This window comes from Miniopterus schreibersii (genome assembly GCF_964146895.1).
Source record: "Miniopterus schreibersii genome assembly, chromosome: 2".
NCBI lineage: Eukaryota > Metazoa > Chordata > Mammalia > Chiroptera > Miniopteridae > Miniopterus > Miniopterus schreibersii.
Window position 1 is genome coordinate 77,499,144 of NC_138102.1, and position 21,183 is coordinate 77,520,326.

General features: G+C 39.4%; 1 pseudogene across 1 annotated transcript; it reads right to left on the reverse strand.

Annotated features, from left to right (window-relative positions):
• Positions 1–715: 715 nt before the first annotated feature.
• LOC308552441 (far upstream element-binding protein 3 pseudogene) lies at positions 716–21,183 on the reverse strand (annotated as a pseudogene). Its single transcript has 2 exons — positions 21,085–21,183; positions 716–2,468 (listed from the first exon to the last, which is right to left on the reverse strand). The product of its transcript is annotated as a far upstream element-binding protein 3 pseudogene (transcript).

A 21,183-nucleotide genomic window follows, 5' to 3' on the forward strand; every position in this document is an offset into this window, starting at 1 on the left:
AATAAGAGTATTGATATTTCTGAGAGAATAGAGAAAGATTTTCATTTTGTTTTTAAAACAAGCTTGAAGGTCTTAGTTACTAATTGCAACTGGTAATGGAGACATGAAAAAAACATGCTAAACACATGAACACATTTTTATATTACCCTTTAGTACTCTAGAAATTATACAAATGCCTCTTCCCAATCCCTGTTGGACAGCAATACAATTCTCTGTCTCAACTCAGAATTCACATAATTACGATACATAATAGTTCAGTTTTTATAAAAATGCAATAAAACCAGATAACCAAGATATAAGAAATTAGAAGTAAAACATTTAATGAATTTACACATTTAAGAACATTTAAATACTGTTTAAAATTTAAAATAATAATTTGTTACATACCACCTGAGACTTCCAAGCCACTTTGCAACAGAAACAACTGTAAATAAAAAGACTTGCAAAAACAAACAACAACAGAACACCATGAGTTAAAATGTCACTGCTATGAGGCACATTCTGGTGCCTGAATTTGTAGATATTGCTCCAAAAAGAATCCCAGAGCTTCCACATTTGAAATAACAAACAAAAAGTTGTCAGCAAATTTTAGTAACTAATTTCCTGATTTTTTTTTTAATCTGTTAATCTCAATACATGTTTCACAGAACAAAAACAAATGTTCTTCATTAAAAGATTTGCAAATCTAAAATCCTCTGTTAAAAATAGGTTTCGCTCACAATGATTTGGAGAGGGGAGGCCATAGGTCACTGTCCTGCTGTTCCTGGCTGTGGGCCTGAACGTGCCCTAATGTCTGGCGGTGGAAAGCCGTCTGCTGTCTGTAATATTCCGCCCAGGCCATGGAGTAGCCCGGTGGGGAGCTGGCCTGAGAAGTGGCACTGGCCGTGAGACTGGACTTGCTGTGTGCATTGCTGCCACGCCTGGTAGGTGCTGCCCCAGCCATGGGTCAGAAGGCCGGAGGACCACTCACAGGGATGGGGTGGGGTGGGGGGTTTTGTTCACATTAGCAGCAATGTTTGGGAAGCACCCTGAGCTCCTTAGAGGAAAGGTGTTTTGATTAGTTGCGGCAGGTGACTGGCTGAAGGTGGCTCTGTCCAAAGGCTCCAGGTGCTCCAAGACTGGAACCGCCAACTCTCTCATCTATGAGGTGTCTGGCCAGCTGGGTCTGCTGAGGAATCCCCCTGATGAATATTCGCTGGCAGGGGCCGGTGTGGGAGGGGTGCTCTGATGCAGCTCCATGTGTGCCCCTGACCGTTGGTTTATGCTTTTGGTGTTCGCACCCCCTTTGCCTATGATGAGGCCACACTTACCGACTGGCACTGTGTATGTTATCTCCTGGATGCCACCAGGGGTTCCCACGCTTCAGGGGCCACAGTCAAGGCCACAGCCGTGTTGTCTGGCTACTGCAAGGCCTCAAGGCCATGCCTTTGCTGGGCTGTAAGAATAAGCTCGTTGTTGATGGGCTGTGAACTGACATCAGGGGGTCCCATGACCTGCACAGCTCTCTCTGGGCTAATACCATGGTCTGGTTTGAACTGAATGCTCACACCAGCGTCATTCTGTCTCTTTTTTATCATTTCACCATTTCTTCCTAGTACAATCCCAACAGCAAACCTAGGCACAGACACCTCTACATTGCCTCCTCCCATGTGGGATGTGATGGCACCGCACACACCTCAGAGGCAACTTGGTCTTTTTCTCACATGATCTCCAATACCATTTCTCCTGCTTCAGGCGGGCCTCGGTGATGCAAAGAGGCTGTCGGCTCCCTGAATTATGGCCATTTTCACACCCGTCAGGTCTTGCAACTGCTTTATTGTTTCCCTCCTTTACCAACAACAAGACAGACCCATTTTAGCCGCAGGGATCAGCATCTCCTGGATTGTGTGGTTGCTATGTCATCAGGAAAGCCATGTCCATTCTTACAGCGGTCCACAATCTGCCCCAGGAGCCTTGTGGCTTAGTCAGTACTTTCTGGGGTTCCGGTAAGTACACAGGGCCCCTCTGGAATCCCAGGATTCCCAGATGCAATCTGAGTTTCACAACCAGATTCTGCTTAAATCCATGAAATCTCACCTCCCCTGCCAATAATAAACCCAACCGTTTTATCAGGCAAGTTGAATTCCTCTGTTATTACTACCCTTTGATATACCAAGGCCCCTAACTGGTTAGCTACTCCATCATCCAAGAGCCGTTTTTGTACCCACTATCCATACACTGAAGGGCCCACTAGAGGTGTGGAATTATTCAAGTGAGGAGTTAAATCACTTTTAGCAGCAATGTGCCGAACCGGTCCAGGGCATCCACGAACTCTCAGCCTTCATTCCCAGCGGGGCGTTCTGCCCCTGCACCAGCTCCACCACTGCCACCCAGCTTTGCTGCCAGCCCTCCTGTCCCTCCGCTTTGCAAAGACTTCTAGAGTGACTGGCCAAGTTCTCTTTCCTGACCTGATTGTTCAGCTTAGAGCTCTTTAAGCAAACATTTGTTTTGCAGCTTCTTTTGCATCAGGTTTGTTTTAAAATATAAAGGGGTGTGGGGATTTTTAAGTCTCTGTGTTTAACTACTATTGTTATTTGATTCCTTGTTCTTCTATTATGACAGATATGGGGACCTTACGATAAATGTGAAATAGAGATATAAATAAGGCTGCATCTTTTTACACTAAAATTTGTAGCCCAAAACCAACTGAAGATATGGAAATAAAGATGTAAGGTTCACATGAAAAGAACTTGGGAGTTTTCTTTTATAGTAAGCTGAATATGTATTAACATTATGCTAGAGCAATTCCTAAGAGCTAACTTGGTCTTTGGCCACAGTGATAAAAATACAAGATCTAAAACAACAGAGATGATGGTTGCTCTTCACACTGAAGAGCTGACAGGCAAGGTTGCTCAGAGGAGATGGACTAGAGAGTAAAGGTTCTTAAAACCATAATGTATAAAAGGGAGAGTGAAGCAACTAAAGACACTCACTCAGGAAAGACTAGACTGAAAGACATGTGACCATTAACTTCAAACATTTGAAAAACAGCCTGTTGTAAGAGAGAATATAGTTGTTCGAAATGGTCCCAAAATCAGTGGGCGAAGAGACAGGGAGACAGATTTGGCCTCAAAGAATTTTTTGACCAACAGAGTCTGAGAAAATGTGATGAAGTACTTTAGAAAGTATAAGGTTCTTGTCACTGGAATTCAGGTAGGTGGGAAGACGCTTGGGGATGGGTAATATATAAATATTAAAAGTTTGGGTAAATGAAATCTATAGGTTCTTTTAACTTTGAGTGTCTTAGAATTCTTATTATTCTGCATAGCACAAGGATCCCCTGGGACTAGGAGTGATAGAAATAATTGCCTCATTTATTATCAACTCTTAACTTCCTCATCATGATAAGAGTGATCTGTGAGAAAAAAATACATATTATTTTGTATTTTAAAATGCTACCCAAACTCTACCCTTTATACTATTTAATAGAAACAAATTTGAGGAGTTTAGCTTCTAGCTAAAAGCTTTCGTGTGATTTTTCAACCATAAGGCTTCTCATGGAGGAAGCCTGCCCTGCCCACAAAGCACTTAGTGCACAGCCAGTGCATTGCAGGCTCTGAAGGAAGTTGCAATCAAGGACTCAGGCCCCGCTGGCTGGCCCTACTCTTATGCATAACTACATTTCTAGCTCAAGCACCTCAATTTGAGGTCTTTTTATGGGGATACCTCGAAGCACTTTTCCCCACACTGACTCAGTATTCAGTACTTTTCCACTTCTAGCACTCCCTTTCCTCCCTCCTTCCAGCCCCCAGATTAAACATGAGTCTGATTGTGTTGATATATGATCCATAAAACTGCAGGAGCCATAAAACTGCAGTAGCGCTGTGTTCAGGGCTCCCTCAATAGTGAGGCGACCCCCAGTCTGCATTGATCCACTTGAACCTCGCCAGGCACACTGTTCGACTGGGAAAAGTGGAACAGAGGGGAGTCGTGCTTTCTCCAGTGTTAGCCTCTTGCTTACACTATCACAGTAAGTGATTAGAGGCTTCACTGTTACTTTCATTTTGGTATCTTGCTTTAGTCAGCTACTCTGACACCTGAGAACTCAGCTCTCTTGAGCTTAGCTGAGCTAACACAACACATAATTATGATAATTATGCTTTAAAAATATTTGAGGTTAATTTTATATCTAAGATCACACATCATTATGAACTATTCCTTGCACTTAATAATAAATGCTTTCATGCTTGTTAATTTCCTAAGAAGACCCACTGCAGCCAGCCAACTTTACTGTCTGTTACAGGTTACTGTACCTTGACAGCTTGTCTGAAGTCTACTACCAATATATATAAATCTTACTGCACATACATAAACATACATGTTAATTTGAGACTCCTCTATTTTTTACATGTCTTGTCCATTGAACTTCCCTGAGCCCCTTCCACATACTTCTCTTCCTGTCTTTGGCAGACACCACCTCCCCCTAGTCTCATCTTACCCACCATTCAAGCTAGGCCTATAATGGCATGGAAATACATTAGCAGATTGTTTATCACCCCTTCCTTCAGGGTTGTCAAGGTGGGGACAACACTGACCTCACTGTAGTACCAGAAATAAGTATATGACCCAAGTGAGGCTAATTAGAGGACTCTAGTCCAATGGCCATAATGATGGTTACAGAGAAGGGCATGTAAGCCAGGCTGAATCACATCTTTCTGAGGATTTTTCTGCCATGGGTATGGGGGAAAGTGCTTTCATTTTCTTCTGGGATCTTGAGTCCTAAAGCCCACAAGGGCAAGCCACTTTGAACACCTTCCCCAATTGGAAAAAGCTGTCTAGTATAGGAATGCATAAGGTCAACACTCAAAGGAAACAGAAGATAGAGAAAGAAATTGAAAAAATCGACTCTGCATTCAATGCTACTAAAGTGTACCTCAATTTTGTAGTTAAAAAAGTTGATCACTTCACTTTCCTTTGGTTTAAATCAGTGCGAGTAGAGTTTGTCACTGCAAACACAAGAATTCTGATTAATACATACAGTATATCACAGTTGTTTGTTTGTTTAACATAATGCTTTCCCGGATAATAGTGTTAATGAGACAAGATGTGAAACTAAAACTGTGAAGTGAACATAATAGCATTCAATTAATTCTGTCATATAGTCATTTATTCAATTGTTGTGGAGGGTAAGATTTGGGAGGCAGGATAAGAAATCAATTATAGCATAAAGCTTTGATATCTGTATGGCAAAATTCTAATCTCTATAAGATGAATATAATATAGCTATTTCTGCTTGAGAAATAAGTGGTTTCTGCCTAATTTTGAATTTTTGCCTTATTGCATGCTCTGAATCAGTTCTTCTATGAGTAAAAAATATTAATTCTCATCAAAACTCATTTGAATTCTGACAATAGTTGTGATTCATATTTGCATCTAATTACATTCCACTCAAAGGGACAAAATTGGATGCAGCACAGACTGAATCCTGTTGATGTCTAGGAAAATCAGAGGAAGCAGAGGAACAGTCTGATGAATTGAAAGAGGGTAGGTGCTTGAAGAGCATTGTATTTTCACCACCTGAATGTAATACAAGGTATGACTCTCCAGCAGGATGTCAGCATCTCTTGGCCCTGGGTTTCCAGTGAAGGTAGGACTTGTCTGACCACACACACACACACACACACACACACACACACACACACACACAGAGGCATACAGACATGCACTCAGATTCTCTCTCTCTCTCTCCTTCCCTCCCTTCCACTTTCTCTCCCTCTCTCTCCGTTCCTAGTTCCTTAAATACCTAAAAGTCACTGCTACATTTATTATCCAAACAATTAAAATAGTATCAATGAAGCCACAAAAGTGTTCATATGTATACAGATTTACTCATTTGCTCTGTCCTCTTTTAACCACTCCAAGCCGTCAACACTTTTAAAACAAACACTGTACAGTTTATTGAAAACATATCACCCCACCCAAATTTTCTGATGGCTGCTTTAGATATTTTATACAAACATCTACAATATTTTTTCTATATTCTGATTAGGAAAAAAAAAAGTTTTATTTGAAAAAGCTTCATGAATGTCCTGATTTCTTTGAGTTTTGCATTAATTAATGTCCAACAAGTTCTTCAATAGCTTTGACTCCAAAATCCTGCTGCATACCGGTTTTCCCTGGGGAGCTTTCTTGGGAATCCAGATGTGGAAGCCACTGCTCTACAAACTTGTCACTGGCAGTGTGCTCCCAAGACAAGCAGCATTGGCATCACCTGGGGGCTTCTTAGAAATGCAGAATCTCTGGCTCCACTGCAGACATACTGAATCAAAATTTGCAGCAAAGACCCCCAGGTGATTCTGTGCACATTAGTGTTTAAAAAACATTCTCCATTCCTATTATTCAAAATTCTGACTTCTACTTAATTAAAAACACTATCTAGTGCACTTAAATTTTATTTATTCTTCATCTGTACCTTGCTCCAATAAAACTTAAATCCCATATTAGACCACAGGTAAAAATAAGGCTTTAAACTTCATAAAGTCCCTCTTTGATGTCTCATTGCATTTTATTTTCAGAAGAATATTTCCTACAGGCCTGTATCACTAAAGCATTTTGAGCTCTGTCCTTCTATATTTTTTTTACCTTTGCTTCTTATGTAGGTTTCACTTCCAAGGCTGTTTTATCTTAGCACTGACACTGTAATTCATCTCCTGCTACCTAAATTTTCAAAATCTTTTCTTTGACAGACTTCCCAGGCTCTTGTCTGCCTTTCATCTCTTTGGCCAGCTTTTATTTTGGCTAATATGAAGACCCCATTTTCTGCAGGCTCTTAGGCTAGATGTAACTTCCAAATTTCATTTCTAGGACACTGTCTGCCAATATCTGCTTTCTAGCTATTCCTACTTCACTTCAAAATGTCTGGATAAAGGTGACTCATCAATCACCTTGACACTTTATTTTTCCACTGTTGGATGCTTGGTGTTGCTCTAACCATCTTCTTGAGGAGCCTCAATTTTTCACTTTCCATCTGGATATTTTGATGTAACATAGATACAGTAGATCACTATTGGCTTATTATAATGATAGCAGTAAAAAGTAAGCAATGACCAGGGTATGAGGGTTGTCACGAATGAATTCTGCCTCAGTGTCTTCACTTACTCACTTCTAGAGACCTTTCTACTCTTCCCTTTCAGTCACTTCTCCCATGATTAGACCCTGGGCCAGGCCATTATCAGGAATTCCCCAGCTCTGACACTGTGAATGCCAATTTCCCACTGTTTGATGAAAAATCTTTTGTCTGTCAGACTTGAATTCTCTTATTTATGACTTTTGACCCTGATTCAGGCTAAATCAACCAGAACATGAGCTCAGCCTTTCAGCAACTTCCACTGGAAATCAGATTACCTAAGAATGTCATCATTATTGAGGTCATTAATGAAGATTTTTGTGTAATCACACAGAAAGTTTGCATCACATATAGTTCAATATTACTGTTCTCCAAAGTCCAGACCTCTCCAAAGTGGGCTCTGCCCTCCTCACTCATGGCACTTAACCCACAGACTCCTCTCTCTGATGCCGTCTCCTCTCCTACTTAAGATTTCACTCCAGTTTTCACATCCCTTGTTCAGGAGAAGTCCATTCTGCTCTAGCTCCTACTCCCTAAAAGCCAGTGTATCCATTGAAACTCATATTAGTGTCTAGTGTGCTGCAGAATTTCAGGAATGCAAGACAGAAAAACATATTGGTAGGGGATGAGATGAAATGGCAAAGAATATGGAAGAGAGAAGGAGTGCAAAGGAAAAGGGAGAATAAATCCACTTAAAATCAAGGTGTGTTTGCACTCCCTATGCCTCATGTTGACCAAGGTTTTTATATCACTGGTTCTTAGTGTATGAAAATTACGTGAAATTCACTACAATTGAAGTATTGCCTTCAAGGCCTCCGAAGTTCAACTATCTCCTTACAGCTCCTAACAAGCTACTTAACTCCTCTGTGCCTCATCTTTAAAATGAGAATAATAAAAGTATCTACTCATAAGATAGCAATGAGGTTTATATGAAATCATCAATGCACGGTGCTTAGCACAGAGCCTGGCCCAAAATAAGCACTAAATGTATGTCAATTATGGTAAGGATTAGCATTGGTCATAAACCCTTTTTCTGAAGTGCTCCCATTAAAATAGCATTTTATTTTGATAACTTTACCTTTTATTTTGACATAGCTTTTGTGTGGACCAAAAGATAAAAGAAATAAAGATATAGAGTAAAGTAGAGGGATGGTAGAGCACTGGACTTATAAATTTTAAAAAAAGTGATGAAAAAATAGAATTCCTCTGCTCCAATTAATTGTTTCAGAAATAGACCCCCAAATTAAATAAATATGGTCAAGGAAAATGAAAGCTCATCCACTGTACTCTCCTGTCTTTATTCAGGTCCACATCCAACTTATATTTGGAAGACAAGTATAAATTTTATTTTCAAAGGGCCTCTTAGTAGAGATTTGAAATTCTTTTTGAGTAACCAACTCCCTTTCTTCTGACCATGAGATTGGAACACGTAGGTCCTTTTATTCTAGGAATGGATGCATGTATAGAACAAAAACTCAGTTGTAAGTGGGCATAGAATTGACAAAGGCTTCCGTCTTTTATTTACAGTTGTGTTTCTAATTACCACACATGATTTTCAATGAATAGAAAATAATTACCCTAAATGCTATACTTTAACTCATATATTCTTGGCAAAACTTTACATTATTTCCTTAGTCACTATTATAATTTTGTCAACCTAAATTTGTAAAAATGATGTTAATAAATATTAAATTATGACTGCCACTTCAAGAACGGATCTTCAGTAATCACCCTTGGGTTGTGGAGAGATGACACTGGCCCTGGTGTGCAGGAAACATAAGGAAGTGTGGGTAGAAGTAGGAAGACCAGCTCTGAGGCTGTGTGGTGAACAGCTGAGAAATGTTGAAAGCCCAGAGTAGGCAGTGCAGTGGGAATGAGGAAACAAGGAAGGACAGAACAATAGTGAAGAAGTAGGGTGACAGGATATGGTGACAGATTTCTTCTATTTTTATTTATGTATTATAATTAGTCTTCAAAAGAAAAAAAAATTCCCATCTTATGTCTGGCAATATATTATACTTATTAAGTGCATCAGGAAAAGTGGAGGAGAGAATTAATACTTCCTGAATGTCTGTTCGGTCTTTCGACCTCTTCTATATCTGTACCAACTCCCTCGATGATTCAACCAATCTCACAATTTAAAATACCTATACAGTGAGAGCTCCAAATTATCTATGTTTAGGTTCAACTTCTTTCCTGAATTCCAGGCTTATATGCCCAGCTGCCTACTCAGCTTCTCCACCTGCATGTTGATTAGGCATCTTAAACTTAACATACTCTTAAATAAACTTGTGATTCTTCCTCCAGCTTGCTTCCTCCTCCATCTTTCTCACCTCCATTGGCTTCTCCATTCTTAAACAGTCAGGTCAAAAATTTTGCAGTCATCCTTGACTCCTCTTTCTGTTACATATCTCCTCTAGTCAGTCAGAAAGTCCTATTAGATTTACCTTCAAAATATATCCAAAAGGACTCTTTCTTTCCAGTAACGATGAGCTGTATTATTCAAATCAACCCTAAGAACAATTTTTTAAAAAATTTGTTGATTTCAGAGAGAGAGAGAGAGAGAGAGATTTGTTGTTCCACTTATTTATTCATTCATTAGTTGATTCTTGTATGTGCCCTGACTGGGGATCGAACCCACAACTTTGGCATACCAGTATGATGCTCTAACCAGCTGAGTTACCTGGCCAGGGCCAAACAAAAGATTTTTGACAAAATATTCTTTAAAAATCTAAGAGCTGAAAGATAACCAGGAATTATAAAAACTGAAGAGGAAAATGATAATTCAGGAACTAAAAAAAGGGGAGGGGGGCAAGGAACAGATATATTTGCCCTGATGGCATGTGCCTATCCCAAACATTTTCCTTGAGAATATAAACATTATGGGAATATAACAAGAAACTCTCCTCAAAATAAGTTGGGACCTTAAGGACCTATAGTGTGAGAATGGTCCTGGAATGGTTCAGTCTTCACATGGAGTTACACTTCAGCTTTATATCTAGGTCATCTAGGGGATCTCAAACCTTGAACTTTATTTAAGTTGATCCACAACTGGTAGCATCCCCATGCCTGGTAGAAGCAACGACATATCCTTTCTGGTCCCAAATTATGACAACAACATTTTTTCAAATAAAACACCCAGTATCTAGTTATTAATAACTAGGCACACAAGAGAGCTAGAAAGAACCAGCAGAAGCAATAGATAACACAGAGGCTTTGGTGGATAATTCATCCACCAGAGTCTATAAAGTAATCATCATATTCACTATATTTGAATAAACAAAAGGCAAACATGAGAATCTCTTTGGAAATAGAATATATATAATATATATTATATATGTTATATAATATATATAATATATATTATATATATAATATATATATATATAAAATGACAAAGCAGAAATAATTGAATTTTATAGAAATTAACATAAAATAAAATTTAAAATTGCATGGGTGGGTTCAATAGACAATTAGAAACAATTAAAGAGAATTAGTGAACTAGAGGATAGCTCATAAGAAATTATACAGAATGTAGCATGGAGAAACAAAACAATTAAAAAGTATAGTATATACGTAGCCAGCTGTGATAGCTGGGACTGTGAAGGGGTGGTGGCAGATGTTGCCTCTTTGCCTCATTGTTTCCTAGTACTGCCTGTGCATTCCACAGATCACCGCCACCATTAAGATCTGGATTTCAGAGCATGTCTTTTACTTGCATGAAAAATCGTTAACAAAAGCCGTGATGCAGACATACCAAAACCCTATGAATCCAAGTATCACTGGGGTTAATGTATTAGACAGACACATAGATATCTCTGAAAAGTTTCATAGCCATAGATTTCCCAGCACAGAGTGAGCACTGCTTTCCATTGTGAAATCTTTATTGGTGCAATGAGAACCAAAACATAGGTGTAAAAACATTCTGTAGTTAATCCTGAAGAGAGAATAATGGAACTTAAATCCACTAAGATGACTTCAGTAGATGAGAAACAAATGCAAACCACATCCTCATGACCCAGAAACAATAATCTTGACTCAATAATTCACACTGACTTTGTTCATTAGATTACTTGTTCATTTAATTTGATTTTTAGATTCGATTGTTGATAGATATGTATTTATTGCCATTAAATTGTTCATATTTTTAATCCTTGTCTCCTCCTCCTCCTTCTCCTTCTCCTTCTTCTTAAAGAAGACCCTTCAACCTTTCATGTAATACTGGTTTGGTGGTGATGAACTCCTTTAGCATTTTCTTGTCTGGGAAGCTCTTTATCTGACCTTCAATTCTAAATGATAGCTTTGCTGGGTAGAGTAATCTTGGTTGTAGGTCCTTTCTGTTAATCGCTTTGAATATTTCTTGCCACTCCCTTCTGACCTGTAAAGTTTCTGTTGAGAAATCAGCTGACTCATATGTGTGCGCCCTTGTATGTAGCTAACTGCTTTTCTCTTGCTGCTTTTAAGATTCTCTCTTTGTCTTTAACCTTTGGCATTTTAATTATGATGTGTCTTGGTGTGGGCCTCTTTGGGTTCCTCTTGTTTGGGACTCTCTGTGCTTCCTGGACTTGTAAGTCTATTTCTCTCACCAAGTATGGGAAGTTTTCTGTCATTATTTTTTCAAATAGGTTTTCAGTTTCTTGCTCCCTCTCTTCTCCTTCAAGCACCCCCATGAGGCAAATGTTGATACTCTTGGAGTTGTCCCAGAGCCTCCTTACACTATCTTCATATTTTTGCATTCTTTTTTCTTTTTCCTGCTCTGATTGGGTGTTTTTGCTTCCTCATATTCCAAATCGCTGATTTGATTCTCAGTGTCCTCTACTCTTCTGTTGATTCCCTGTATATTAATCTTCATTTCAGTTAGTGTAACTTTCATTTCTGACTGGTCTTTTTTTATGTTGTTAATGTTCTCACTAAGTTTCTTGAGGTTCTCACTAAGTTCCTTGGAGTTCTCACTAAGTTTCTTGAGCATCCTTATAACCATTGTTTTGAACTCTGAATCTGGTAGTTTGCTTGCTTCCATTTCACTCAGTTTTTTTCCGGAGATTCCTTCTGTTCTTTCATTTGTGACATGTTTCTTTGCCTCCCCATTTTGGCTACTTCCTTGTGTTTGTTTCTATGTATTAAGTAGAGCTGCTATGTCTCCTGGAATTGGTAGAGTGACTTTGTGTAGTAGGTGTCCTGTAGGGTCCAGTGGCTTAGCCTCCCCAGTCACCTGAGCTGAGCATTCTAGGTGCACTCCTGTGTGGGCTGTGTACACTGTCCTGTAGTTGGTGAACCTTGATTGCTGTTGGCGTCAGTATGAGGGACTGAACCTCAGGCCAACTGGCTGTGTGAACCAGCTGCAACTACAACAGAAAATGTGCTGTGCAGGAGACAATCCTATGGAGCAAGACTTGCTTCAATGGGGCTTTGGTGCTCACTGAGTCTTCCCCTTGAGTGGGTCTCTCATGGATGTGGTAGGGTTGTAATTTGTCATGGTCTGAAGCTGACCACCAGATGCATTGGCTCTGGGGCCTCCTGGCACAAGCTACAGAGCAATCTGAAGATGACTGGTGCTTGTGTTGGGCTTGTAGGTGCCCAGGAGAGGCCAAGCTGTGAAGCAAGGCATATTTCTGCTATTGCTGGTCCTGGGGCCCCTTATTGAAAGGTATAGGGCAAGCTGAAGACAGCTTCTACTTGATTAAGAGATTTAGAAGAGTCTGAAACCTGAGCTAGGACAGGCCATTCATATGGAAAAGCCACTGCAAACAGCTTGGGCAGGGCTGCAAATTGGGTGGGGTGGGGTTTCAGGGAGTCACCAGGGTTAGGTGAACAGTGTGAGCCAGGTTATGGAGAGTCAGCTATGGTGACTGCCTGTCAGCACTGAGGCAGGGAGGTCTCAGTAAAGGAACAAAGACCTCTGCCAGCTCTTTTGTCTGGGAGAAAGCTGCCCCCCCAGATCTTGCCCTGATGCCAGACAATTTAGTTCCTCCCTGTATTTTCCAGATTCCTTTCAAACTGTTGCCTCAGCACTGGAGCTCAAAGGGAGAGGGTCTATGCATGGGCCCTTTAAGAGTAACTGCCTGGGACTCCAGCAGCCTCCATGTCACTCAGCCACAATCCCTATAGGTTTTTACAGCCTGAAGTTATGGGGACGTCTCTTCTCTTTACTGGAACCTTGGGTTGAGGGGTCTGGTGTGGGGCTGGGACGCCTTGCTCCTCACAGGGGCCCACTACTTCTGAGATATCCCTCCCAATTAAAAAAAAAAATGCCACACATGGGTGTTGGACCAGCCTGTTCCATGTCTCCACCCTCCTACCAGTCTCAGAGTTGCTTCTTTAATTATCTAGTTGTAGGACATCCGTTCAGCCAGATCTCAGGCTGGGAAATTATCTTCAGGGGTACAGTTGAAACTTGCTGGGATGTGAACCTGACTGGATGTCCTGCATGCCAGGTAAGCACCACAGAAGCAAGAAGAGAAGGAAGCACACTAGAAACAAGAAGAGAAGTCCCTGGCTTCTGCATTCTCCCTCCACTGACAAAACCTATCATCATGCCACCAGGCAAAGAAAAAATGTTTATAGGAACTGACTACAGAATCATAAAGCAGAGCAAGGAAAGGTGAATTTGGAGTTGAGAGGCAATAAATATATATACGTATATGTCCATACATATGTTTATAACACATGCACACATACATAAAACACAGTTTCATGATGATAAACTTAACTGTATTTAAAACTGAAGTTGAAAGCTCTAAAACTAAATATGTGTATTTATTTTGAAATACTGACATATAAATGTATATTATGATTAGTTTTACAAGTTTAATAAAAAAAACTTTTTCAGTAGGTCAAAAAAGATGGATCTTTAAGTATATATTCTTTTCCCCCCAGCATTATTATGTAAGTTTTAAGGTGTATAATGTGTTGACTTGATCCACTTAATAGACAAGAAGAAATGGAGCAATAATATTAAACAGGCCAACCCACGGGATGAGTTTCGGCTACATGATGGGTTAAGAACTTTGATGACAGAAACTAACCATCAGCCACATGCAAAAGAATGAAACTGGATTACAGTTTGTCCCCATGTACAAAAATGAATTCAAAATGGATCAAAGACCTAAATGTGAGACCTGAAACAATAAGTTACATAGAAGAAAACATAGCTACCAAACTTATGGACCTTGGTCGTAGAGAACATTTTATGAACTTGACCCCAAAGGCAAGGGAGGTAAAGGCAAAAATAAATGAATGGGACTATAACAAACTAAAAACCTTCTGCACAGCAAAAGAAACTGACAACAAAACAAAGGCAGCCAACCTGATGGAAGATGATATTTGCAAACAGTAGCTCCAACAAAGGTTTAGTTTCCTGAATATATAAAGAACTCATAAAACTCAACACCAAACAAACAACCCAATCAAAAAGTGGGCAGAGGACCTGAACAGACACCTCTTCCAAAAAGACATACGAAAAGCCAATAGATATATGAAAAGATGTTCAACCTCACTAGCAATTAGGGAAATGCAAATCAAAACTACAATGAGATACCACCTCACACCTGTTAGAGTGGCTATTTATCAACAAGACAAGCAATACCAAGTGTTGGAGAGGTTGTGGAGAAAAGGGAATCCCTCATTCACTGCTGGTGGAAATGTAGACTGGTACAACCGCTATGGAAAGCAGTCTGGTGATTCCTCAAAAAATTAAGACTAGAGCTACCATACTACCCAGCAATCCCTTTCCTGGGTATATCCCCAAAAAACTTGAAAACATGTATTTGCAAAGATATATGCACCACTTTGTTCATTGCATCATTATTCACAGTAGCCAAGACATGAAAACAACCAAAGTCTTCTGCAATAGAGGACTGGATAAAGAAGATGTGGCGCATCTACACAATGGAATATTACTCAGCCATAAGAAAGGATGAAATATTGCCATTCATAACAACATGGGTGGACCTTGAGAATATTATGCTAAATGAAATAAAGCAGTCAGAAAAAGCTAAGAACCATATGATTTCACTCACATGTGGAATGTAAAACTGAAACTCATGAACACAAACAGCAGTGTAGTGGTTACCAGAGGGAAGGGGGCGGGGGTAAAAGGGGTCTTAATATATGGTGACAGGAGAAGATATGGCTTTGGGTGGTGGGCACACAGAGCAATATAGATCTTGTAACATAGAAACTCACACCTGAAACCTATATGTTCATATTAACCATTGTCACCCCAATAAATTTAATAAAGTGTTTTATAAAAAAAAGAAACTAATCACCATGTTTAACATGGATTGCATAGGAAAATACTTTCCTGGTTTCAAACATACAGGACTAATTTATAAATCCTTCTACCTATGCACTCATTTTTTTAAATTTATGTAATTTATAATTCTGCTTTCTAAAAATATGTGGAGCTCTTAACTTAAACCCAGGTAAAGCATACTCATTAAAAACATCTAGAGAAAAAAATTTTTAAGAGAGGCTAGTAGATGTTATCAGGCAACTGGGATAAATTGGTTCCTGTAGTTAAGGACAAGACCTATTACCAAGACTCCTGGCAGCTCAGTGTGGTGATGGGAACATCTAGGGTTTCCCCACAAGACAGTGACCAGAGGACTGGGCTGAGAGGAGGGGACTTGCTGCTAAGGAGTCCAGGGCATCTGCAGGTTCTCTAACATCTCTGGGCCTGTTTCTCCTCTGCAAAAGTGATGGGACTGACTACATTACTTTAAGTTCATTTTTAGCTCTAGAATGTTGTGATTCATCTTTGATTCACTGATCAGTATTTTTTAAAGTCCCAGTTCATTTTTCCTGGTATTGATTTGTATGGGGAATTTTTCACAAAGTTCTTTATCTAGTGCATATTGAGTAACTCAATTGATAGTGTGCTTACTATTGTTTTGCAAAAAACACAGAAATGCACATTTAGTAAGCTTTTCCTATATCTTCCCTCTATAAAACTTAAGTACAAAAAATTAAGGTAAATTTAGTACAGTGGTACCTCAGTTTTCAAATGTCTCCATTGACGAACATTTTGGCTTATGAATGCTGTAAATCCAGAAGTAAATGCTTCAGTTTCCCAACACAGCTTAGAAGTCGAACATGCCACATGGCTTCTGCTGAGTGCAAGATCCTAAGGCCTAGCTGTTGACTGTTGATCCCTCGGTTTTCCAACGTTTCAGAACTCGAACGGTCTTCTGGAACAGATTACATTTGAAAACCGAGGTACTACTGTATTTCTTAAAGTCTGTTCCGTTAGTCTCATAAAACACAACTTGAAAAATTTTTTTAAAAGCAAAGTAAGTAAATGCTATGCTCACCTCCTCCTACGACCACATCAAAACTACAACTAAATTGTAGAAAAACCACCCCTGAGAGCCACCTTAAGACTAATAAAACAGAACTCTATAACTAAGGATATAAAAGAGAAGCTATGTTGAGGCCTGTAGGAGGGGCAGAGGTATGAAACAGGCTGGTCCTACACCCACATATGGAAGTTAAGAATCAAGGGGGATATCTTGGCTGTAGAGGTCCTCACTGAGGAGGAAGGGCTTCCAGCCCCAAACTGGACGACCCAGCCAGAGCACCAGTGTTGGGAAGAGGAGTTCCCACAACAGCTGGCTGCGAGAAATCATCAGGGGATCAGTCCAGATGAGAGTGAGGGCTACTGTAGCCCTAGCATCCTCTTAAATGGCCTGAGTACAGACTTCTATGCTCTTAAATACTTGCCCTAATATCCAGAGAAGCAGCTCAAAAAGCACCAGGGACATATAGGGAGAAACCGAATTGCCTGGCTTCAGAGCAAGAGCTGGAGGGGCAGCTCTTCCCAGAACTAATGTGCCAGCAGGCACCATTTGTTTTCTGTTGTTTTCTGTTGAGCCCTCCTCCCCACACATAGCCAGTAAACATGGGAGAGCCCTAGTTCTGAGTCTCCACTAACCTGGCTAGCATGGCTCTTGCCCCACCTCTGGTGATTCTCTGGGACACACCCAGTTCACAGACAAGCCCACACCACTTTCAAAGGCTAATCCACACAAGCAGCCAGCTTGGGCTCATGTTGCTAACTTTCTTAAAATCTCTCAAGATCCACAAGCCTCAAATAAGCAGCTGACCTGTACCTCTTGCTAAGTGGCCTCAGGCCTGGAATTAGTGTCAGCATAACAACCCTCAGGTGCCTCCAAGCCCAGTATAGGCATCTACCAACCACAGATCACTTTCTAATTCCTATCAAGTGGCCCTGGGCCAAACACAGGCAGCAGTTGATTTTGGCCTACACTGAAGCCCTTCCCAAGAAGCCTCAGAACCAAGACACCCGGTGCACTACCCAATTTGCCACAAATGACATACCAAAAGGGTTAACTCTGAAGGTAGCAGAGGCCAGCTAAAGTGAACCTTGCTTTGTGGGATGAGCCACCACACAACAGCTTGTCTGCTGTAGTCATGGCCAGTCCTCACAGGCAGTTAGCCTGAGGGTCAATTTCATCTAATGATGTGCCAACAGAAATCAAGGCTCAACTACAACAGGAGAGTATATGGAACCAACACAAGGGACACCCCTGGAGTTCCTGGCTCTAGTGAAGAGAGACTGTGCCACTAGGATTCACAGAATACCTACTATATAAGGCCACCCTACCAAGACTGGGAGATGCAGCAGATCTACCTAATACATAGAAACAAACACAAAGGCAGCCAAAATAGGGAAACAAAGAAAATGTCCCAAATGAAAGAATAAAAGAAATCTCCAGAAAAAGAACTAGATGAAATGGAAGCAAGCAATCTACCAGATACAGAGTTTAAAACACTGGTAATAAGGATGCTCAAGGAACTTATGGGAAGAATGAGTAAACTCAGTGAGAATGTCAACAAATATATAGTAAGCATAAAAAAGGACATAGAAACTATAAAATAAGAACCATTCAGCAATGAAGAATACAATAACTGCAACAAAGAATATACTAGAAGTAATTATCAACAGATTAGATGAATCAGAGGACTGAATCAGTGATTTTTGAAGACAAGGTAGAGGAAAACACCTATAAGATGGGCAAAAAGAAAAAAGAATTTTTTTTAAATGACTGTAGTTTAAGGGACCTCTGGGACAAATGAAGTGTAACATCATTCATATGAGAAGGAGAAGAAAGAGAGCAAGGGATTGAGAACCTATTTGAAGAAATGATGATTGAAAACTTCCCTAACGTGGTGAAGAAAATAGACATACAAGTCCATGAAGCACAGAGAGCCCCAAACAAGATGAACCAAATGAGGCCCACATCAAGACACATCATAATTAAAATGCCAAAGATTAAAGACAAAGAGAGAATTGTAAAAGCAGCAAGAGAAAAGCAGTTAATTACCTACAAGGGAGCTTCCATAAAACTCAGCTAATTTCTTAACAGAAACATTTCAGGCAAGAAGGGATTGGCATGAAATATTCAAAGTGATGGAAATAAAGAACCTACAACCAAGATTACTCTACCCAGCAAAGCTATCACTTAGACTTAAAGGACAGAGCTCCCCACACAAGAAAAAGCTAAAGGAGTTCATCACCATCAAACCAGTACTACAAGAAATGTTAAAGGGTCTTCTTTAAGAAGAAGAATAAAGATTAAAAATATAAATAATAAAATGGTTATAAATAAATATCAATCAACAATTACTTTAGGTGCAAATGAATTAAATGCTTCAATCAAAAGACATAGGGTGGCTGAATGGATAACAAAACAAGACCCTTGGCATATGTTGTCTGCAAGAGACTCACTTTAGATCAAAAGACACATACAAGCTGAAAGGAAAGAAATGGGAAAAGATATTTCATGAAAATGGAAGCAAACAACAAAACAGGGGTAGCAATACATATCTCAGACAAAAAAGACTTTAAAACAAAGGCTATAACAAGAGACAACAAAGGGCCCAGCAATTCCACTTCTGGGTATTATTTTGAAGAAACCCAAAACACTAAACAGAAAAGATATATGCATCCATATGTTCATTGCAGCATTATTTACAATAGCCAAGATATGGAAGCAACCTAAGTGTCCATCAATAGATGATTGGATAAAGAAGTGGTGCATATATACAATGAAGCGATCACTCTGATAGATCTAGTACTCAGCCTTTTAAAAAAATGAAATCTTGCCATCTGCATCAACATGATGGACCTAAAGAGTACTGTGCTGAGTGAAATAAATCAAAGAAAGACAAATGCTATGTGATTCCACTTATTTGTGGAATCTAAAGAACAAAATAAATGAACAAGCAGACCAGAAAGAGACTCATAGATACAGAGAACATTTTGATGGCTGCCAGATGGAAGGGAGTTTGGGGGATTGGTGAAAAAGGTGAAGGGATTAAGGAGTACAAATTGGTAGTAACAGAGTAGTCATGGAATGTAAAGTACAGCATAGGGAATATAGTGAATAATATTGTAATAACTATGTATGGTGTCAGATGGGTACTAGATTTATCAGAGTCATCACTTCATAAGATATATAAATTTCTAATTACTGGGTTGTACATCTGAAACAAATATAATATTGTATGTCAACTATAATTCACAAATTTAAAAAATTTAAATGAAATAGACTGCTATAAACATAGTTTGGTATATATGAAGTGCATGGTAACCATAAACCAAAAATCTACAAGACATATACAAGAAATAAAGAGAAAGAACATACACAACACTACAGAAAGTCATCAACATATAAGAGAAGAGAGCAATAGAATAGAAAAGGGACAGAGAAAAACTACAAAAACAGTCAGAAAAAAATAAAATGACAATAACTATATGCCTATTAATAATTACTTTAAATTTAAATGTATGAAATGCTCCAACCAAAAGATAAATGGATAAAGAAGATGTGATATATATATATACAATGGAATGATAGCCATGTAAAAGAATAAAATCTTACCATTTGTGATAACATGGATGGACCTAGAGGGTATTATGCTAAGTAAAATAAGTCAGACAGAGAAAGAAAAGTATCATATGATTTCACTTATATGTGGAATCTAAAGAACAAAATAAATAAACAAACAAAACAGAAAGAACTCATACATACAGAAAGCAAACTGATTGTTGCCAGATGGGAGAGGGTCAAAATGGTGGAAGGATAAGAAGTACAAATTGTCAGTTACAGAACAGTCATGGGGATGTTAAGTACAGCCTAGGGAATAAACGTAGTTCATAATATTCTAATAACTATGTATGGTGCCAGGTGAGTGCTAGATTTATTCCGGGGGGGGGGGGGGAGATCACTTTGTAAGTTATATACATGTCTAACCACTATACTGTACACCTGAAACTAATATAATGTTGAATGTTAACTGTAATAAAAAAATAAATAACTTTTTAAAAAGCTTGCTGGCATCAAATAAGAAGGAAAATTCATAATTCACATTAACTTACCAAGGCTCTGTAAAGATAGGTAGCAAATACATTTTTAAACCTAAGTTTCTCAAAACTTTCATTTGCTTTAAACCAATTAATATCTAATGTGCAATGTACTAAATGTTTGTGCCCCTCCCTCCAAATTCATACATTGAGGTCCTAAATCCAATGGCATGGTATTAGAAGGTGAGACCTTTGGGAGGTAATTAGGTCCTGAGAGTAGAGCCCCCATGATGAGATTAGTGCCCTTACAAAAGAGATCCCAGAAAGCTCTTCCTCTCTCTTTCTGGCATATGAGGATACAATGAGAAGGCACAGTCTGCAATCTGGAAGAAGGCTTTCGCTGGAACTCAACCACACTGGCATCCTGATCTGAGGCTTCCAACCTTCAGAACTGTGAAAAACAAAATTCTGTTGTTTATGAGCCATGCAGTCTAGGGTATTTTGTTTTAGCAGCTCAAATGGACTAAGACATCATATAACTAGTATTCTGAATAAGTTGCTGTAGAAAATTCTAATGCTCCATTTCTCTTTTTTCCCTTCCAGCAAAAATGTTAAATAACCTTAAATGTTGCCTCCTCCTCATCTCCCACACCAATAAGGCTTTCAGGTTCTCCATTCCAATGAAAGCATTCTTTTCAACATCAACAATAACCCTCATGTTCTCAATCCCATGACTCATGTCTGGCCCCAT